At 44.2% G+C, this 19,648-nt stretch overlaps 1 protein-coding gene across 2 annotated transcripts in view; it reads right to left on the bottom strand.

Annotated features, from left to right (window-relative positions):
* LRRC4C (leucine rich repeat containing 4C) overlaps positions 1 to 19,648 on the bottom strand; it is a 1,405,504-nt gene that overhangs the window by 227,014 nt on the left and 1,158,842 nt on the right. The window contains exon 1 of one of the 2 annotated variants that reach the window (XM_063946278.1): positions 8,402 to 9,822. The exons of the other annotated variant lie outside the window; for it this stretch is intronic. The gene's annotated coding sequence lies outside the window, so the exon portion shown is untranslated. Of the gene's footprint in view, positions 1 to 8,401; positions 9,823 to 19,648 lie in introns of those variants that run through there. 2 annotated transcript variants of the gene reach the window in all.

Raw genomic sequence — 19,648 nt, 5'->3', positions numbered from 1 at the left:
TATACTGACATCATTATCAGTGCATACAGTACATACACTGTAAGGAGCACCACTGTATATACTGACATGATATCAGTGCATACAGTACATACACTGTAAGGAGCACCGCTGTATATACTGACATGATATCAGTGCATACAGTACATACACTGTGAGGAGCACCGCTGTATATAATAACATGATATCAGTGCATACAGTACATACACTGTGAGCAGCACCGCTGTATATACTGACATGATATCAGTGCATACAGTACATACACTGTGAGCAGCACCGCTGTATATATTGACATGAGTATCAGTACATACAGTACATACACTGTGAGGAGCACCGCTGTATATAATAACATGATATCAGTGCATACAGTACATACACTATGAGGAGCACCGCTGTATATAATAACATGATATCAGTGCATACAGTACATACACTATGAGGATCACCGCTGTATATACTGACATGATATCAGTGCATACAGTACATACACTATGAGGAGCACCGCTGTATATACTGACATGATATCAGTGCAAACAGTACATACACTGTGAGGAGCATCGCTGTATATAATAACATGATATCAGTGCATACAGTACATACACTATGAGGAGCACTGCTGTATATAATAACATGATATCAGTGCATACAGTACATACACTGTGAGCAGCACCGCTGTATGTAATAACATGATATCAGTGCATACAGTACATACACTATGAGGAGCACCGCTGTATATAATAACATGATATCAGTGCATACAGTACATACACTGTGAGGAGCACCGCTGTATATACTGACATGATATCAGTGCAAACAGTACATACACTGTGAGGAGCACCGCTGTATATAATAACAGGATATCAGTGCATACAGTACATACACTATGAGGAGCACTGCTGTATATAATAACATGATATCAGTGCATACAGTACATACACTGTGAGGAGCACCGCTGTATATAATAACATGATATCAGTGCATACAGTACATACACTGTGAGGAGCACCGCTGTATATACTGACATGATTATCAGTACATACAGTACATACACTGTGAGGAGCACCGCTGTATATACTGACATGATATCAGTGCATACAGTACATATACTATGAGGAGCACCGCTGTATATACTGACATGATATCAGTGCATACAGTACATACACTATGAGGAGCACCGCTGTATATACTGACATCATTATCAGTGCATACAGTACATACACTGTAAGGAGCACCACTGTATATACTGACATGATATCAGTGCATACAGTACATACACTGTAAGGAGCACCGCTGTATATACTGACATCATTATCAGTGCATACAGTACATACACTGTGAGCAGCACCGCTGTATATACTGACATGATTATCAGTGCATACAGTACATACACTATGAGGAGCACCGCTGTATATACTGACATCATTATCAGTACATACAGTACATACACTATGAGGAGCACCGCTGTATATAATAACGTGATATCAGTGCATACAGTACATACACTATGAGGAGCACCGCTGTATATACTGACATGATATCAGTGCATACAGTACATACACTATGAGGAGCACCGCTGTATATAATAACATGATATCAGTGCATACAATACATACAATATGAGGAGCACCGCTGTACATAATAACATGATATCAGTGCATACAGTACATACACTATGAGGAGCACCGCTGTATATACTGACATGATATCAGTACATACAGTACATACACTGTAAGGAGCACCGCTGTATATACTGACATGATTATCAGTACATACAGTACATACACTGTGAGGAGCACCGCTGTATATACTGACATGATATCAGTGCATACAGTACATACACTGTGAGGAGCACCGCTGTATATACTGACATGATTATCAGTGCATACAGTACATACACTGTGAGCAGCACCACTGTATATACTGATATGATATCAGTACATACAGTACATACACTATGAGGAGCACCACTGTATATAATAACATGATATCAGTACATGCAGTACATACACTGTGAGGAGCACCGCTGTATATACTGACATGATATCAGTGCATAGAGTACATACACTGTAAGGAGCACCGCTGTATATAATAACATGATATCAGTACATACAGTACATACACTATGAGGAGCACCGCTGTATATAATAACATGATATCATTGCATACAGTACATACACTATGAGGAGCACCGCTGTATATAATAACATGAGTATCAGTACATACAGTACATACACTGTGAGGAGCACCGCTGTATATACTGACATGATATCAGTACATACAGTACATACACTGTAAGGAGCACCGCTGTATATACTGACATGATATGAGTACATACAGTACATACACTGTAAGGAGCACCGCTGTATATACTGACATGATTATCAGTACATACAGAACATACACTGTGAGGAGCACCGCTGTATATACTGACATGATTATCAGTACATACAGTACATACACTGTGAGCAGCACCACTGTATATACTGACATCATTATCAGTGCATTCAGTACATACACTATGAGGAGCACCACTGTATATACTGACATCATTATCAGTGCATTCAGTACATACACTGTGAGCAGCACCACTGTATATACTGACATCATTATCAGTGCATTCAGTACATACACTGTGAGCAGCACCACTGTATATACTGACATCATTATCAGTGCATTCAGTACATACACTGTGAGGAGCACCGCTGTATATACTGACATGATATCAGTGCATACAGTACATACACTGTGAGGAGCACCGCTGTATATAATAACATGATATCAGTGCATACAGTACATACACTATGAGGAGCACCGCTGTATATAATAACATGATATCAGTGCATACAGTACATACACTATGAGGAGCACCGCTGTATATAATAACATGATATCAGTGCATACACTGTGAGCAGCACCACTGTATATACTGACATCATTATCAGTGCATACAGTACATACACTATGAGGAGCACCGCTGTATATAATAACATGATATCAGTGCATACAGTACATACACTATGAGGACCACCGCTGTATATAATAACATGATTATCAGTGCATACAGTACATACAGTATGAGAAGCACAGCTGTATATAATAACATGATATCAGTGCATACAGTACATACACTGTGAGGAGCACCGCTGTATATACTGACATGATTATCAGTACATACAGTACATACACTATGAGGAGCACAGCTGTATATACTGACATCATTATCAGTGCATACAGTACATACACTATGAGGAGCACCGCTGTATATAATAACAGGATATCAGTGCATACAGTACATACACTGTGAGGAGCACCGCTGTATATACTGACATGATATCAGTGCATACAGTACATACACTATGAGGAGCACCGCTGTATATAATAACATGATATCAGTACATACAGTACATACACTGTAAGGAGCACCGCTGTATATACTGACATGATTATCAGTACATACAGTACATACACTGTGAGGAGCACCGCTGTATATACTGACATGATTATCAGTACATACAGTACATACACTGTGAGGAGCACTGCTGTATATACTGACATGATATCAGTACATACAGTACATACACTGTAAGGAGCACCGCTGTATATACTGACATGATTATCAGTACATACAGTACATACACTGTGAGCAACACCGCTGTATATAATAACATGATATCAGTGCATACAGTACATACACTATGAGGAGCACCGCTGTATATACTGACATCATTATCAGTACATACAGTACATACACTATGAGGAGCACCGCTGTATATACTGACGTCATTATCATTGCATACAGTACATACACTATGAGGAGCACCGCTGTATATAATAACATGATATCAGTGCACACAGTACATACACTATGAGGAGCACCGCTGTATATACTGACATCATTATCAGTGCATACAGTACATACACTATGAGGAGCACCGCTGTATATAATAACATGATATCAGTGCATACAGTACATACACTGTGAGGAGCACCACTGTATATACTGACATCATTATCAGTGCATACAGTACATACACTATGAGGAGCACCGCTGTATATACTGACATGATATCAGTGCATACAGTACATACACTATGGGGAGCACCGCTGTATACACTGACATCATTATCAGTGCATACAGTACATACACTGTAAGGAGCACCACTGTATATACTGACATGATATCAGTGCACACAGTACATACACTATGAGGAGCACCGCTGTATATACTGACATCATTATCAGTGCATACAGTACATACACTATGAGGAGCACCGCTGTATATAATAACATGATATCAGTGCATACAGTACATACACTGTGAGGAGCACCACTGTATATACTGACATCATTATCAGTGCATACAGTACATACACTATGAGGAGCACCGCTGTATATACTGACATGATATCAGTGCATACAGTACATACACTATGGGGAGCACCGCTGTATACACTGACATCATTATCAGTGCATACAGTACATACACTGTAAGGAGCACCACTGTATATACTGACATGATATCAGTGCATACAGTACATACACTGTAAGGAGCACCACTGTATATATTGACATGATATCAGTGCATACAGTATATATATACACTGTGAGGAGCACCGCTGTATATACTGACATGAGTATCAGTGCATACAGTACATACACTGTAAGGAGCACCGCTGTATATATTGACATGATATCAGTGCATACAGTATATATATATACACTGTGAGGAGCACCGCTGTATATACTGACATGAGTATCAGTGCATACAGTACATACACTGTAAGGAGCACCGCTGTATATACTGACATGATATCAGTACATACAGTACATACACTATGAGGATCACCGCTGTATATACTGACATGAGTATCAGTGCATACAGTACATACACTATGAGGAGCACCGCTGTATATACTGACATGATATCAGTGCATACAGTACATACACTATGAGGAGCACCGCTGTATATACTGACATGATATCAGTGCATACAGTACATACACTATGAGGAGCACCGCTGTATATAATAACATGATATCAGTGCATACAGTATATACACTATGAGGAGCACCGATGTATATAATAACATGATATCAGTGCATACAATATATACACTGTGAGGAGCACCGCTGTATATACTGACATCATTATCAGTGCATACAGTACATACACTATGAGGAGCACCGCTGTATATAATAACATGATATCAGTGCATACAGTATATACACTATGAGGAGCACCGCTGTATATAATAACATGATATCAGTGCATACAGTATATACACTGTGAGGAGCACCGCTGTATATACTGACATCATTATCAGTGCATACAGTACATACACTATGAGGAGCACCGCTGTATATAATAACATGATATCAGTGCATACAGTATATACACTGTGAGGAGCACCGCTGTATATACTGACATCATTATCAGTGCATACAGTACATACACTATGAGGAGCACCGCTGTATATAATAACATGATATCAGTACATACACTGTGAGGAGCACCGCTGTATATAATAACATGATATCAGTACATACACTGTGAGGAGCACCGCTGTATATACTGATAGGCAAGGAAGGTACATACTGGGGAGTGGGTAGGGGACACTAATTTGGGTGTGTGCCAGATAGAGCTGTTTTTTTCACCACACATATATTTACTACTGTACTTAGAAATAATAATGGGCTTTAGAATGGGGAATATTGTAAGGCGCTGACCCTGATTTGCAGCAGGATAGCCATAACTATGAGTATATAATTTTACAATATAAAACAAGAGAGAGAGAGAGAGAGAGAGGGGGAGAGAGAGAGAGAGAGAGAGAGAGAGAGAGAGTGTCAGATAGTCTCACCTCTTCAGGAAGCATATCATATTGCAGAACACCCCACATATCGTCCACAAGGTACAGTATATACCTAATTACATCCCTCCTATATAGTCCACACATATTCTTTACATATTGTCTCCTTCTTCATTGACACATCCTGCTGACCCCGGACCAACATTCCTGAGTAACTGATCATATAGGACACCAAGAGCCTCTGCGTTCTGGCTATACTGTATGTATCACTTGTCCTTGTGTATCAATGCCTATTTCCAATAGATTGTAAGCCTGCGAGCAGGGCCCTCCTACCTGTCTATCTGTTATTGCCCAGTCTTCATTAATTACTGTTTTGTTCCCAACTGTAAAGAACAACTGAAGCTCTAGGTGCTATATAAGTAAGTGTCAATACATAATACATTTATTAGAAGACAGATATATGGCAAGATAGATAGATAGATAGATAGATAGATAGATAGATAGATAGATAGATAGATAGGTAGGTAGATAGATAGATAGATAGATAGATAGATAGATAGATAGATAAAGGGCCGGCCTGGGCGGCAATAGGGGTGTGTGGCTTCATACAGGGGGCGTGGTCAGTTACGCCCCCCTGTACAGTAGTAGCGCAGCTGAAATGTGCGGTGCGTGATAACGTCATCGCGCACCGCACAGCAAAGGTCCTCTCCACGAAGGGAAACTAGACGCGTAGCGTCTAGTTTCCCTCCACAGCGGGCAGTGGCAGTGGGACACAGCGGGCAGCGGGGGGCACAGCAGCAGTGGATCTTGCCCTGGTGCGGCGCCCTCCGGAAGGCGGCGCCCCGGGCAAAAGTCCTGCTTGCCCGTGGCAAGATCCGCTACTGGATGGATAGATAGATAGATAGATAGATTTTTTATATATAGATTCATTGATTGATTGATATTTGATAGATGATATATTAGATATATAGATTTCCTTAGTAAATATCCACCTACATGCACAGATAAGTTACACATAGAGACTCAGCCTTCCTTTATCACTAAGCAGAAATACTCATTTTCTAGAAGCTCCAGAGCATTGATACAGGGTGGGAATAAGTGTGCGTGGGGCTGGCCACCCTGTGGTCCATGCAGGCTTAGTAATGACTGTGGATGGAGCAGTGGCTAGGGCCTCTTAGGTGGTCAGCTAAACTGTGCTGAGAACAATGACGTGAACTCCTCACCCTGATTTGTGCCTTGTTCCCAAACTTAGCATTCCCCACAAACCTGCAGGACCCCTCCTCCCATTCCGTCAGGCAGGGGCATAGCTGGGGGGGCACTCCAGAACCTGCTATGGGATACATCCATTCATCAAAGGTAAAACCATTTAATATATCTATAATTAATGGCAATAGATTCCAATGCATTGTGCTGAGACTCAGAAAATCAGTCCCCAATGTCTCCCGCCCCCCTGAGTTTTGCCTTCTGGCCACAACAGCCCATGTGTAAAGCTTCCATTCTGCCTCATAAATCTCCAGTGTTCTTTTCACAAACAGGCAGCATTCCTGCTACTATATGGACATGACCCTGCGGTGTTTGGTAAGACAGATGCTTGTGGTCATTGCAGTAATTACCCCATAACAGCTGAGTCTGAAATCACTCAATATACTTCTACAACAATAATCTAATGATTTCCACCAAATGGAACAATTTATCCAAGCGGGTCTTTCTCCCTGCAAACGTCTCTTTCCCCCCTTGCATTGCGATACGCGGCGCAGAGGGGAGGTCCTACGTCAGGGCCAAATGATAAGGTTCCTCTAGGAGTTGGCCAGCCTCAGGAAATCTGGACCCAATGGCAAGGAGACAAGAAAGAAACAATAAATCATAAATCTGTCCCATCCTACATTCCACCACCAATCTAGTTTATGGAAAGGATGGTGAGGTGCCAACCAGGGATCCTTGAGATCCACTGGTTCTCTTTGATGGCATTGGGTCATTGCATCTCTGACCCGCGTGGCTGGTGAGAACTAGGAATTATAAAACAGCAGTTTGAGCATTTGTTGTAACAGATTATAGCTGGGTATTCTGTATGAAGCAATAATTACACATTATAGGGAGAACTTGAAGAACAATGGGTGAAAAAGAAACATTTATAACCTAATCCAGGATGCAATGCCCCAGAGGCTGGAGAGGAACCCGTCTGCAACTGGGTACAATCTGGCATCACAATGCTTTTGTGCATGCAAATATGTGAGTGCGTGTATATAAAGGTGGCATGTGATATCCATTGGCAACCTGCTATATGAGCATAATTACCATCACCCCCCACCCCAGCATGCAATAAGCACTCCTTGCATAATGCTAGCCTGCAGTGCAACAGTCACCATCATACATGTAGATCCAATGCAGTGCTTGGCTACAGGTGTTAGGGGGTTAAAGTTCCAGGCAGGCTACATGGCAAATAAAATACAAGGATTTGTTTTAAAAATAATACTGACACAACTGCTACAGGAAGGTAAAAAAACACCCTCCACCCCCCTTTTTTCTATGGAATCCCCATATTTTTTCCCCTGAGCTCGGTGAGAGAGGCTGCGGATTATGGTGACGAGAGGCACTCACTGTGTCAGGGGAACCACAGGATTCAGGTGGACACCCAGGTTGGTTAAAGCCGGGCCAGCGGAGGTAGCACACAGGACCCAGTAGAGCCAGGAGCCGCCATGGTTCATTCTCATCCGATACATCCCAGACCAACGTGTCCATTCAAACTCTGGCCGCAACTTGAGGCTAATTTCACACTGATTTGCACAGTAAGGAGGAAGGGAGGGAGTAGGGTGTGGGGGGAGTGCTGGAGAAAAAGAGCACAGGCAGCTTCTCCCTTCTCCAAACTTTTACTGACCAAGGTGCATTGATTGTGCCAATAAAAAAATAAAAAAAAAATTTGAAAAAAAAAAATTGAAAAAAAAATAAAAAAGGATCCCTTCTTTTAGATTCCCTTCACAACATGTCCTGGGTGGGTGATGGCGGTGACGGTGACAATGGTGATCCTCGGCCAGCACCTACACTTTCTTTTTCTTCCTTTCACTCCAATCCATCCCATGTCCTTGCTGAGCCACCTGCCTTCATAGTTTAGCCATCAGCTTCCCCAGGCACCATAACTCGCAGCCCGCCTGCCAATGGCCAGCAAGAAACTTTCTCCCTTCCCGAAGAGATCTGATTAAATTTCCAATCACAGCCCAGTGCAGCTCAGCATCTTCTCTTTATTTATATATATAAATATCTATAGATCTTTCCTCCCCCTCTTTTTCTTTTATCGCCCTATTTCTTGCATCCAGAAATCCCAGTGGCCAAACTCCAGGCACGGTCCTGCCATGCTGCTGCCCAGGCTCCTCTGCAATTTCCTGCTATCACAACTGAGTGGTTGATGCAGCAGCAGCCGCCGGCCGTGCTGTGGAATCACCTGGCGTGTTCTTTCCCTTTCATATCATCCTTGTGGGTGAGTTTTGAAGGCAGAAAGGGAGAAGCCCTCAGCTGAGTTGGGGAGATGGGAAGCTCTCCAGGCAGGGTGCTGTATCCGGGCTCTCACATTCTCCCCCCATCTTTCTCCATTTATAGCATAGCATGCCTCTGCTGTGTGTCATGCATTTCTGGCTCCTGGTAACTCACAGCACAATCCTTGTTTCCCCAGGATGTGTCAACCAGTGGGTTCTTCTCATGCAGGCAATATCCTGATGCCTGCTCCCGCTGTAGGCTGCCGTGGTCCTTCTTGCTGTAGCTCACCCCCCTCCCCTTCCCCAACACTCAGGAGAGGAAAAAGAGAGAGAGAGAACTATTTAATTTTCAGCAGCATATCCACAAATCAGGTGCTTATGGTCCCCAGTTTCAGCAGCAGAGAAATGCACAATTGATGCAGCAAGACCCTCCTGTGCAATACGGTCTCCAGCGGGATCTGGACGTGGATCCTGCAATAACTCCTTAATGCAATTTCAGATTTCGCATCTACTAAGCTTTTCCTCTGTCTTTCCCAATCTCACTCCCTCCTCCCACCCCTCCCTGCTCTCCTCAAGCTTTCCCCATTCGCTTTTCCTTCTTCCTTCTTTTCTTCACCTCCCTCTCCCACTTTTTTTTTTCCTCCTTTTCTCCGCTTGTGATGAATAAAATACAATTACACAATTACCTCCCATCATCTTAGCACTGATTGGTCAATTGCATTAACACTTGATGTCTTTGAGTAAGGGATGGAAGCCAACTGGTGGTGCTCTGCTGCCACCTACCTGCCGCTGTAGGGCAGTGACTCGCTGCATGCTCAAACTTCTTTCTGAGGAGCTCAGTGGCTGGAGTAGGCAGACTGGATGTATTTCTTTCCTCTGAGGAGGGTTCTGCGGCATTAAGGCCAGTCATCCTGATGCACTATTAAACATTATGATGTTCAGTAAAAATTATAATAATAAAAATAATAATAATAATGAAATACAGTCGGACTATATGGTTTTCCAGTTGTCACTGAACTACAAAGGCCAGCATGCCTTCCACTCCTTGGTGTGGCGGAGCTATACAGCAGAATCAAACTCTTATGTTGCCACAACTTGGATTTAAACACGCCAAGGGTTAAAAACAGCTGCAGCAACCACTCAAGAGCAATGAGTTGTACTAACATAACTACAGTAGATGACCGGGTTACATCTAGTCCGCCCAGCCAGTACATACCAGTTATAGTTGGTGCATTTAACCCTATCACTTCCCAAGTGCATTTTATTTATACGCTACAGACATTTCCAAAAGGAACTATATGGTGCAGAACACACAAAAAGGAAAAAGACAGACAATCATTCAGGGGAACAGGTTAATAGAAAGTAACTATAAAATCAATCAATCAATCAATCAATCAATCAATGTCAATACTTATTGTGAAGCTAAATCAGTTTATGGTTTGGTTGTTTAACCATTCCCTTGCTAACAAATCACCAATGTCTTACAGTCCAGCCAACACTGGCCGGATGGCTAAAGCGTGTATTATAATATGGTCTTATTTCTGTCAGAGCCTCCTGGGTGTTGTAGTTCGGGAATAGATGGAGAGGTGCAGGCTACGCACATTTAGTTTAGAGACCTGGGGGTATATTTACCAAAGATTGATTTTCATCTATTTCAAATAGATGGAAATTGTTGCTGTGTTTCAGGGGCTAAACCACATACAGTATTTACTAATGTTCCAAAATAAATATAAAATATCATCTGTTAGTAAATGTGTATATACACCCTACAGTATAGACACCTGTATGACGGGTACCCCTGTGGTCACACAGTATATTACTGACTAGAACCATCTGTAGGAGCCACAACCAGGGTTAGGGGGAGAGCTATACGGCGAAACTTCACATACAGGCAAATAAATGTTGAACTGCAGAGGGCGCTGGTCGTACGCAACTCAGCCGCAGATCCACTAGCATGTGATGGGCCATAAGTGGGTGATAACAGGGCGCTCGCACGTAGACAAAGATCAGCTAGGAATTGCGGGTCATGCACAGTTGTGCATTTGGGTAATTTGCACCAATGATAGGTCCATGCACGATGATAGGGGCGTGCACAATGATAGGGACGTGCACAATGATAGGTCCGTGCACGATGATAGGGGCATGCACGATGATAGGGGCGTGCACGATGATAGGGCCGTGCACAGTGATAGGGCCGTGCACAATGATAGGGCACAATGATAGGGCCGTGCACAATGATAGGGCCGTGCACAATGATAGGGCCGTGCACAATGATAGGGCCGTGCACAATGATAGGGCCGTGCACAATGATAGGGCACAATGATAGGGCCGTGCACAATGATAGGGCCGTGCACAATGATAGGGCCGTGCACAATGATAGGGCCGTGCACAATGATAGGGCCGTGCACAATGATAGGGACGTGCACAATGATAGGGCCGTGCACAATGATAGGGCACAATGATAGGGCCGTGCACAATGATAGGGCCGTGCACAATGATAGGGCCGTGCACAATGATAGGGCCGTGCACAATGATAGGGCCGTGCACAATGATAGGGACGTGCACAATGATAGGGCCGTGCACAATGATAGGGCCGTGCACAATGATAGGGCCGTGCACAATGATAGGGACGTGCACAATGATAGGGACGTGCACAATGATAGGGCCGTGCACAATGATAGGGCCGTGCACAATGATAGGGCACAATGATAGGGACGTGCACAATGATAGGGCCGTGCACAATGATAGGGCCGTGCACAATGATAGGGCCGTGCACAATGATAGGGCCGTGCACAATGATAGGGCCGTGCACAATGATAGGGCCGTGCACAATGATAGGGCCGTGCACAATGATAGGGACGTGCACAATGATAGGGCCGTGCACAATGATAGGGCCGTGCACAATGATAGGGCCGTGCACAATGATAGGGCACAATGATAGGGCCGTGCACAATGATAGGGACGTGCACAATGATAGGGCCGTGCACAATGATAGGGACGTGCACAATGATAGGGCCGTGCACAATGATAGGGCCGTGCACAATGATAGGGCCGTGCACAATGATAGGGCCGTGCACAATGATAGGGCACAATGATAGGGCCGTGCACAATGATAGGGCCGTGCACAATGATAGGGCCGTGCACAATGATAGGGACGTGCACAATGATAGGGCCGTGCACAATGATAGGGCTGTGCACAATGATAGGGCCGTGCACAATGATAGGGCACAATGATAGGGCCGTGCACAATGATAGGGCCGTGCACAATGATAGGGCCGTGCACAATGATAGGGCCGTGCACAATGATAGGGCCGTGCACAATGATAGGGCCGTGCACAATGATAGGGCCGTGCTCAATGATAGGGCCGTGCACAATGATAGGGCCGTGCACAATGATAGGGACGTGCACAATGATAGGGCCGTGCACAATGATAGGGCCGTGCACAATGATAGGGCCGTGCACAATGATAGGTCCGTGCACGATGATAGGGCCGTGCACAATGATAGGGACGTGCACAATGATAGGGACGTGCACAATGATAGGGCCGTGCTCAATGATAGGGCCGTGCACAATGATAGGGCCGTGCACAATGATAGGGACGTGCACAATGATAGGGCCGTGCACAATGATAGGGCCGTGCACAATGATAGGGCCGTGCACAATGATAGGGCCGTGCACAATGATAGGTCCGTGCACGATGATAGGGCCGTGCACAATGATAGGGCCGTGCACAATGATAGGGCCGTGCACAGTGATAGGGCCGTGCACAATGATAGGGCACAATGATAGGGCCGTGCACAATGATAGGGCCGTGCACAATGATAGGGACGTGCACAATGATAGGGCCATGCACAATGATAGGGCCGTGCACAATGATAGGGCCGTGCACAATGATAGGGACGTGCACAATGATAGGGCCGTGCACAATGATAGGGCTGTCCTCAATGATAGGGCCGTGCACAATGATAGGGCCGTGCACAATGATAGGGACGTGCACAATGATAGGGCCGTGCACAATGATAGGGCCGTGCACAATGATAGGGCACAATGATAGGGCCGTGCACAATGATAGGGCCGTGCACAATGATAGGGCCGTGCACAATGATAGGGACGTGCACAATGATAGGGCCGTGCACAATGATAGGGACGTGCACAATGATAGGGCCGTGCACAATGATAGGGACGTGCACAATGATAGGGCCGTGCACAATGATAGGGCCGTGCACAATGATAGGGCCGTGCACAATGATAGGGCCGTGCACAATGATAGGGCCGTGCACAATGATAGGGCCGTGCACAATGATAGGACCGTGCACAATGATAGGGCCGTGCACAATGATAGGGCCGTGCACAATGATAGGGCCGTGCACAATGATAGGGCTGTCCTCAATGATAGGGCCGTGCACAATGATAGGGCCGTGCACAATGATAGGGCCGTGCACAATGATAGGGCCGTGCACAATGATAGGGACGTGCACAATGATAGGGCCGTGCACAATGATAGGGCTGTCCTCAATGATAGGGCCGTGCACAATGATAGGGCCGTGCACAATGATAGGGACGTGCACAATGATAGGGCCGTGCACAATGATAGGGCCGTGCACAATGATAGGGCCGTGCACAATGATAGGGCTGTCCTCAATGATAGGGCCGTGCACAATGATAGGGCCGTGCACAATGATAGGGACGTGCACAATGATAGGGCCGTGCACAATGATAGGGACGTGCACAATGATAGGGCCGTGCACAATGATAGGGCCGTGCACAATGATAGGGCCGTGCACAATGATAGGGACGTGCACAATGATAGGGACGTGCACAATGATAGGGCCGTGCACAATGATAGGGGCGTGCACAATGATAGGGGCGTGCACAATGATAGGGCCGTGCACAATGATAGGGCCGTGCACAATGATAGGGCCGTGCACAATGATAGGGACGTGCACAATGATAGGGACGTGCACAATGATAGGGCCGTGCACAATGATAGGGGCGTGCACAATGATAGGGGCGTGCACAATGATAGGTCCGTGCACGATGATAGGGCCGTGCACAATGATAGGGCAGTGCTAGGACTTTTTATGTTTGCTTATTTCCAGTTATGTACCTGTGTGAACAGGCCTAAGCCTGTGTATGCTATGCACAGTCTCTGTTGCCGGAAAACCTGCCTCACGAGTCCTTATTTCCAGTACATGTTTTACACTGTACTAATCACAAGAGCAGACAAATGGTGCATGCGTAAACCCCACGCATCACAGCAGGTGCAAACGTGATTATTTCCTATCGCTAGAAGAAGTTCTTTCTATATACCTGGCCAATCTACTTAGCTCCTAGGGCACTGATGGGCATCTTTATACTGTACACTTCAGGGACCGCATTTACAGCTATCCAACCTTCAAAAGTACAGTACCTGCACAATGGACTTGATGACAGGTTGGAAGTAAAGTGTGAATAAGGGAATAAAATGTTTTATTCACATGATTACGCCAGCCCCCTACGTACAGTACTTACCTGGCTCACCAATCGGCATCACCCTCCGCACTCACTTGCACCTACCCTATGCTACTGTAACTACAGATATCTCTCTATGGCTGGACACCTACACCAAACCCTACATACAGTACTGTAGCCCACAGAATGTTATTTTTTTATGACACTTTTTCAATGAGTCACTGATATATTTTTAAGACTAAACTAAGACATTTATGGTCATTCAATTTGTGATTAAACTACTCTCAGTCTGTAGTCATCTGAAAAGTTAACTTTTAATGAGTTAAAGTTTGTAATCTGCCAATATATCAGCATCTGTTGCAGCCAATCTGTTCTGCTACGTATGCCGGATACAGAAATACAGCTGTGCAGGAGAAAAAGGTGCATTTTATGGAGTTCAAATAATGCGTCCTATGCTAAAGAGAAGAAAAAACCCTTTTCATGAAATAATTCCAGTACTGAAATAATAAGCACCGTGTTACTCTCTACGGGGACAGGTGCAAACTGGTGATTATTTCCCAATAAAATATATTGGATGGTGTCCAAGATGTAAACGTGTGGCTGTGCGGACATGTATCAGTAACATCAGGATATCAGTAATAGCTTCAGTTTTACTGCTCTTTAATGTGCAATGATTTCACTACTGACTATTTCCCTTTTTTTTTTAAAGTGTTTAAATGTCCAGGATGGCATCTGTATGACAGCTACTCAATCCTCAGTAACTCTCTGTGGGCCTAATTCAGACCTGATCACTAGCAGGTGATTTTTGCAGCCCTGCGATCAGATAGTCGCCGTCTACAGGGGGAGGGTGTTTTAGCTGTGCAAGTGTGCGATCGCATGTGTAGCAGAGCTGTACAAACAGATCTTGTGCAGTCTCTGAGTAGCCCAGGACTTACTCAGCCGCTGCGATCACATCAGCCTGTCCGGGACCGAAAATTGATGCCAGGAACCCTCCCTGCAAACGCTTGGACACGCCTGCGTTTTTCCAACCACTCCCAGAAAACGGTCAGATGACACCCACAAACGCCCTCTTCCTGTCAATCTCCTTGCGATCGCCCGTGCGAATGGATTCTTCGCACAAACCCATCGCTGAACGGCGATCCGTTTTGTACCCGTGCGACACGCCTGTGCATTGAGGTGCATACGCATGCGCAGCTTAGACCTAATCACCCGCTGTGCGAAAACACAGCCTAGCGATCAGGTCTGAATTGCCCCCCGTGTACGTGGCTGTTCTTATTCTATAGACATTTACTTTTACTGCAGTTAGCAAATTTACTATACAAGTGGGATATATTACGCCTGTCCCGTGGTGTCACGTCACAGGATATACCTTATTTCCGTACAGTATATACACCAGATATGCCACAAGTGATGTCCCTTTTGTAATGGTTGCCAAATGCTGAAGACCGTTGTTCTTGCCATGGAGGAAGTAATTGTAACTCTCTCATGTACTTATAACCGCACAGCACCAGTCCTGACCTATAATGAGACAAGTTTGCTGTCCGGTGTGTCACTCAGTACAGGGTTGGACTGGCCCATAGGGGCACAGAGGAAACCGTGGTGGGCCCCCCTGCCTGGGGGGCCCTCCTCCTCCTCTACGAATCAGGTTCCAGACTGTGTACTTGAGTTATACATTATACATATGTTACCTTATACTGCAGAGTAGTATGGCTACAGTACATTGCTGTTATTAACCTAGTACATTATCATGCATGCGCTACTAGTATTTACCAACTAGGGTCTCGGAGCTCCGGACGTCTTACAAGTCATTACATCTGGCCCAAGGAGCGCGATGTAATGGCATCCCAAACCTCCAGCGATCTCGTATGTTATTACACCCTGCCCATTGTGTTTTTCTACAAACTTTGGAGTCTTGCGTGTGCATACAGTATATATACCATATACTATCAACTTCCCTTGCACCTGAAATTGCTGTACCTGGTGAGCGGCGTGAGTCCCTACTTGTCTCATCAAACCAGGAATCATAGTGTATGTTTAACACCAACGTGATAGCGATGGTAATGTTTATAAATGTGAGTGCTCGAGTAGGACTGGCCAGATGAGGAAGACTTTGGCGCAGTTCATCAGCTTAACAAATGTTGCAAGAATTGTAACCAACATTCCGTCCTTCTAATGTACAGAAACAGTTTGGTGTGTTTTTGATATACATTGCATATATATATATATATATATTTATATTTATTTTTTTCACCAAGATAACGGCGCTCAGCAGCCTTTCATCCACCCATAAATCAAGCAAATGCAGCCTCTATTACTTCAGCAAGGTTTGGGGTTTATTGCGCATCGTCAGGGGTCATGATGTAATAAACCCGAAACGTTATTGTAATAGATGCTGCCTTTGCTACATTTATGGCCGGATGAAAGACCACTGAGTGCCGTTATCTGGGTGTATATATGTTTTAGTTGTTCGATCACCGCGGCGGCTGTTTATTCTGAAGGCGCGTGCCGAGTAACTGGACTCTGGGGGTGGAGCCATGATCACTAAATGACTGTATTGAGGTTATCAGGATCACTAGCTAAAGCAAATAACTTCTTATTGTGGAACTTTCCGATTCTACCATGTGTTTCCCCCCATATGGATCAGCATTGAGCATTACTGGTCCTTGTTCCTTTGTGGGTGCCATAAACATTTCATCATTTAATCAATGGGAGCTTTACACACCTGACACCGATTGGGATTACCAGTCATCAGGCTGATATTCAGATCCAGCAGGAAATCAGTGCTGAGATCAATGTCATTGATACATCCTTATACCATCTTATTGGTAGACTATTGGATTGTGGAGTAATTGACTGTAGAATAATTCTTCTACTTGCACCTCTTATATGTTATATTTGAGGTGTGCCTCTGCTTGTGCAATTGTATGAAATTTGTGTGCATACGTAATCATGGTCACATTTATGTCTTTAGTGTATATTACAGTTATAATCAGTTGATTACAATGCTGAGGCTTTCCTTCTCCTGGCTTGTGTTACCTCTGTGCTTTGCCACCTACTGACAGCAGCTTGGCTCGGCTCTGGCAGAATATTACCTACAGGAAGTATATTTAATATTAACGTCTGCTCCCAGCACCTAGGGTGAGCCCCCTTTGGATTGGCCCTGATCAGAATCTTACAGACTATATTGCCAAAATGAGTTTATGTATTTCAACTAGAAATGTTCTAATGTGGTTCTTAATTTGGGGATTCAATGCTAGCTGCACCGGCCAATTCTTCAGCTTTTGGCCAAATTGCCCAAATATAGCAACTGTGTTAGCAGCCAAACAATGATTCCCAGGTAAAAACATCTGATTTGATCTGGCAGAACATAAAACCTTCTTAGCGATTCCGTTTATGATGGTTCAATGTCATCGGGCAACCAGGAACAATAGGAAGCACACTGATTGGTTGGTTGACGGTTTTCGCCTGTGCATCGAATGACTACCTCTGTCCAATTTTTGTCCCCTTTATGTGAAGCCAAGCCTGGCTGCTTCCTCTATGCTCAATTTGCAAGATTTTGATCTCGCTAATAAAATCCAGCGACAGACATGACAATCCACTGTAGCTGATAATTCTCCATATTACTTCTATCAAATAACTTCCGTCCTTATTGTTCTCATTACAGTTCGTTAGATCCACCCCTCGTTCTAATTAACAGACACAAATATTGTGGGCTTGCGGCGACAGGGCAATGTGTATTCTGCTCTCTAATGACAAGCTGGCCAATTTGGGCGCAGTGTGTTTATATAGCACAATCTGTACACGTCTAATTAATCTTACTAGAGGCCAATCTCTAAATTAAACAATATCATCCATTATTCAATCTCCTGCCAATTATTTCATCATGATGAACCTAAATTATCTCTAGATGAAAAAAAAAAAATCTTTCTCTTTGGAGCAGTGTATCATTATAAATTTATGTTGTGTCAACAGCTTTGGTGCATCCCTGTATATAGATAGCAGAGAAATAATGTGTAGTCATTATAACGGAATAAATACTTGTCACAGCGAGATGACATCTGTAGTATGATGACCATTCTGGATAAGATTTAAATTGATATCTCCGTCTTGATTCTCTTTGCAATAGTGTCACGCGGTCTAGCACGAATATCTTAATTTCCAATATAAGAAAGATCATTGTGAGACCAGGTAAGTGATGCTAACCCCCAACATATGTCCGTTATATGCAATACCCCCTTTCGTGTACTGTGTGGGCTTGTATACATAGACAGTGATAGCAAAATCTATAACAACGTTTTCTTTTTAAAAGATAAATGTTATGTGTAGACCGTGCAGAGAATGAATAAAGTTATAATCTCTATGTTAGTTGAATATATTTTGGGGTATATATATATTGGGGATGCACTAACTGTATCAGATGAAGGACAAGTCACCCCAAAACTGAAAATCACACCAGCACAGTGCTGTCTGCAGGAGTGCGCGGGAATGAGGCGATCAGCGGCGGGCGTGAGCAGGAAGCCAGGGACCCACCAGAGTGGGCACAACAGCCCCAGGGGAGTCACTTTTGGGGAATAGGGTTAAGTTAGAACATGGCACCCGAAAACCAGATTTCATATAGATTATAGGTATAATGCGTCTGTTTAAGGAATAAAACTCCCACACTGGAACTGGAATTTACCAAAACTGATCAGGACTTGAATTGCTGAAAGTCCTTCCGTCTACAGGGGATTCACCAAACCCTCACCCAACTGTATCCATGGAACTTATCTTTAACAAAGTCTCCATCAGATCAGGGGTGTATTAAAGATGATTGGGGGCAATTAACTTGTGGGGAAACCGACCAATAAAATTGTCAATGCTGGTGTCATTGGGGTATATTTGGCAAAGCTTGGAGGGATATAAAGTGGAGAGAGATAAAGTAACAAT

Source organism: Pseudophryne corroboree, chromosome 11 (genome assembly GCF_028390025.1).
Source record: "Pseudophryne corroboree isolate aPseCor3 chromosome 11, aPseCor3.hap2, whole genome shotgun sequence".
NCBI lineage: Eukaryota > Metazoa > Chordata > Amphibia > Anura > Myobatrachidae > Pseudophryne > Pseudophryne corroboree.
Note: the sequence above shows the minus strand (reverse complement) of the source record. Positions and strands in the feature narration are given on the sequence as shown.